We start from the raw sequence: 5,000 nt of genomic DNA on the forward strand, positions 1-5,000 counted from the left end.
CTAGATTCTATACATGGTGTTTCTCTCTAGATACTATACATGGTGTTTCTCTCTAATTCTATACATGGTGTTTCTCTCTAGATTCTATACATGGTGTTTCTCTCCTCTAGATACTATACATGGTGTTTCTCTCCTCGCTAGATTCTATACATGGTGTTTCTCTCCTCGCTAGATTCTATACATGGTGTTTCTCTCTAGATACTATACATGGTGTTTCTCTCTAGATACTATACATGGTGTTTCTCTCTAGATACTATACATGGTGTTTCTCTCCTCTCTAGATTCTATACATGGTGTTTCTCTCTAGATACTATACATGGTGTTTCTCTCTAGATACTATACATGGTGTTTCTCTCCTCTAGATACTATACATGGTGTTTCTCTCTAGATACTATACATGGTGTTTCTCTCCTCTCTCTAGATACTATACATGGTGTTTCTCTCTAGATTCTATTCATGGTGTTTCTCTCTAGATTCTATACATGGTGTTTCTCTCTAGATACTATACATGGTGTTTCTCTCTAGATACTATACATGGTGTTTCTCTCTAGATACTATACATGGTGTTTCTCTCTAGATACTATACATGGTGTTTCTCTCCTCTCTAGATACTATACATGGTGTTTCTCTCCTCTCTAGATACTATACATGGTGTTTCTCTCTAGATACTATACATGGTGTTTCTCTCCTCTCTAGATACTATACATGGTGTTTCTCTCTAGATTCTATACATGGTGTTTCTCTCTAGATTCTATTCATGGTGTTTCTCTCTAGATACTATACATGGTGTTTCTCTCCTCTCTCTAGATCCTATACATGGTGTTTCTCTCTAGATTCTATACATGGTGTTTCTCTCTAGATTCTATACATGGTGTTTCTCTCTAGATACTATACATGGTGTTTCTCTCCTCTCTAGATTCTATACATGGTGTTTCTCTCTAGATACTATACATGGTATTTCTCTCTAGATACTATACATGGTGTTTCTCTAGATTCTATACATGGTGTTTCTCTCCTCTCTCTAGATTCTATACATGGTGTTTCTCTCTAGATACTATACATGGTGTTTCTCTCTAATTCTATACATGGTGTTTCTCTCTAGATTCTATACATGGTGTTTCTCTCTAGATTCTATACACGGTGTTTCTCTCTAGATTCTATACACGGTGTTTCTCTCTAGATTCTATACATGGTGTTTCTCTCTAGATTCTATACATGGTGTTTCTCTCTAGATACTATACATGGTGTTTCTCTCTAGATACTATACATGGTGTTTCTCTCCTCTCTAGATACTATACATGGTGTTTCTCTCTAGATTCTATACATGGTGTTTCTCTCTAGATACTATACATGGTGTTTCTCTCTAGATTCTATACATGGTGTTTCTCTCTAGATTCTATACATGGTGTTTCTCTCTAGATACTATACATGGTGTTTCTCTCTAGATTCTGTACATGGTGTTTCTCTCTAGATTCTATACATGGTGTTTCTCTCTAGATTCTATACATGGTGTTTCTCTCCTCTCTAGATTCTATACATGGTGTTTCTCTCTAGATTCTATACATGGTGTTTCTCTCTAGATACTATACATGGTGTTTCTCTCTAGATTCTATACATGGTGTTTCTCTCTAGATTCTATACATGGTGTTTCTCTCTAGATTCTATACATGGTGTTTCTCTCTAGATTCTATACATGGTGTTTCTCTCCTCTAGATTCTATACATGGTGTTTCTCTCCTCTAGATTCTATACATGGTGTTTCTCTCTAGATACTATACATGGTGTTTCTCTCCTCTCTTTAGATTCTATACATGGTGTTTCTCTCCTCTAGATACTATACATGGTGTTTCTCTCTAGATACTATACATGGTGTTTCTCTCTAGATTCTATACATGGTGTTTCTCTCTAGATACTATACATGGTGTTTCTCTCTAGATACTATACATGGTGTTTCTCTCTAGATACTATACATGGTGTTTCTCTCTAGATTCTATACATGGTGTTTCTCTCTAGATTCTATACATGGTGTTTCTCTCTAGATTCTATACATGGTGTTTCTCTCTAGATTCTATACATGGTGTTTCTCTCTAGATACTATACATGGTGTTTCTCTCTAGATACTATACATGGTGTTTCTCTCTAGATTCTATACATGGTGTTTCTCTCTAGATTCTATACATGGTGTTTCTCTCTAGATACTATACATGGTGTTTCTCTCCTCTCTTTAGATTCTATACATGGTGTTTCTCTCCTCTAGATACTATACATGGTGTTTCTCTCTAGATACTATACATGGTGTTTCTCTCTAGATTCTATACATGGTGTTTCTCTCTAGATTCTATACATGGTGTTTCTCTCTAGATTCTATACATGGTGTTTCTCTCTAGATACTATACATGGTGTTTCTCTCTAGATACTATACATGGTGTTTCTCTCTAGATACTATACATGGTGTTTCTCTCTAGATTCTATACATGGTGTTTCTCTCTAGATTCTATACATGGTGTTTCTCTCTAGATTCTATACATGGTGTTTCTCTCTAGATTCTATACATGGTGTTTCTCTCTAGATACTATACATGGTGTTTCTCTCTAGATACTATACATGGTGTTTCTCTCTAGATACTATACATGGTGTTTCTCTCTAGATACTATACATGGTGTTTCTCTCTAGATTCTATACATGGTGTTTCTCTCTAGATACTATACATGGTGTTTCTCTCTAGATTCTATACATGGTGTTTCTCTCTAGATTCTATACATGGTGTTTCTCTCTAGATACTATACATGGTGTTTCTCTCTAGATTCTATACATGGTGTTTCTCTCCTCTCTCTAGATTCTATACATGGTGTTTCTCTCTAGATTCTATACATGGTGTTTCTCTCCTCTCTCTAGATTCTATACATGGTGTTTCTCTCTAGATTCTATACATGGTGTTTCTCTCTAGATTCTATTCATGGTGTTTCTCTCCTCTCTCTAGATCCTATACATGGTGTTTCTCTCTAGATTCTATACATGGTGTTTCTCTCTAGATTCTATACATGGTGTTTCTCTCTAGATACTATACATGGTGTTCTCTCTCTCTAGATCCTATACATGGTGTTTCTCTCTAGATTCTATACATGGTGTTTCTCTCTAGATTCTATACATGGTGTTTCTCTCTAGATACTATACATGGTGTTTCTCTCCTCTCTAGATTCTATACATGGTGTTTCTCTCTAGATACTATACATGGTGTTTCTCTCTAGATACTATACATGGTGTTTCTCTCTAGATTCTATACATGGTGTTTCTCTCCTCTCTCTAGATTCTATACATGGTGTTTCTCTCTAGATACTATACATGGTGTTTCTCTCTAGATTCTATACATGGTGTTTCTCTCTAGATTCTATACATGGTGTTTCTCTCCTCTAGATACTATACATGGTGTTTCTCTCTAGATACTATACATGGTGTTTCTCTCCTCCTAGATTCTATACATGGTGTTTCTCTCTAGATACTATACATGGTGTTTCTCTCTAGATACTATACATGGTGTTTCTCTCTAGATACTATACATGGTGTTTCTCTCCTCTCTAGATTCTATACATGGTGTTTCTCTCTAGATACTATACATGGTGTTTCTCTCTAGATACTATACATGGTGTTTCTCCTCTAGATACTATACATGGTGTTTCTCTCTAGATACTATACATGGTGTTTCTCTCCTCTCTCTAGATACTATACATGGTGTTTCTCTCTAGATTCTATACATGGTGTTTCTCTCTAGATTCTATACATGGTGTTTCTCTCTAGATACTATACATGGTGTTTCTCTCTAGATACTATACATGGTGTTTCTCTCTAGATACTATACATGGTGTTTCTCTCTAGATACTATACATGGTGTTTCTCTCCTCTCTAGATACTATACATGGTGTTTCTCTCTAGATACTATACATGGTGTTTCTCTCTAGATACTATACATGGTGTTTCTCTCCTCTCTAGATACTATACATGGTGTTTCTCTCCTCTCTAGATTCTATACATGGTGTTTCTCTCTAGATTCTATTCATGGTGTTTCTCTCTAGATACTATACATGGTGTTTCTCTCCTCTCTCTAGATCCTATACATGGTGTTTCTCTCTAGATTCTATACATGGTGTTTCTCTCTAGATTCTATACATGGTGTTTCTCTCTAGATACTATACATGGTGTTTCTCTCCTCTCTAGATTCTATACATGGTGTTTCTCTCTAGATACTATACATGGTATTTCTCTCTAGATACTATACATGGTGTTTCTCTAGATTCTATACATGGTGTTTCTCTCCTCTCTCTAGATTCTATACATGGTGTTTCTCTCTAGATACTATACATGGTGTTTCTCTCTAATTCTATACATGGTGTTTCTCTCTAGATTCTATACATGGTGTTTCTCTCTAGATTCTATACACGGTGTTTCTCTCTAGATTCTATACACGGTGTTTCTCTCTAGATTCTATACATGGTGTTTCTCTCTAGATTCTATACATGGTGTTTCTCTCTAGATACTATACATGGTGTTTCTCTCCTCTCTAGATACTATACATGGTGTTTCTCTCCTCTCTAGATACTATACATGGTGTTTCTCTCTAGATTCTATACATGGTGTTTCTCTCTAGATACTATACATGGTGTTTCTCTCTAGATTCTATACATGGTGTTTCTCTCTAGATTCTATACATGGTGTTTCTCTCTAGATACTATACATGGTGTTTCTCTCTAGATTCTATACATGGTGTTTCTCTCTAGATTCTATACATGGTGTTTCTCTCTAGATTCTATACATGGTGTTTCTCTCTCTAGATTCTATACATGGTGTTTCTCTCTAGATTCTATACATGGTGTTTCTCTCTAGATACTATACATGGTGTTTCTCTCTAGATTCTATACATGGTGTTTCTCTCTAGATTCTATACATGGTGTTTCTCTCTAGATTCTATACATGGTGTTTCTCTCTAGATTCTATACATGGTGTTTC

This window comes from Salvelinus fontinalis, unplaced genomic scaffold, assembly GCF_029448725.1.
Source record: "Salvelinus fontinalis isolate EN_2023a unplaced genomic scaffold, ASM2944872v1 scaffold_1757, whole genome shotgun sequence".
Lineage (NCBI taxonomy): Eukaryota > Metazoa > Chordata > Actinopteri > Salmoniformes > Salmonidae > Salvelinus > Salvelinus fontinalis.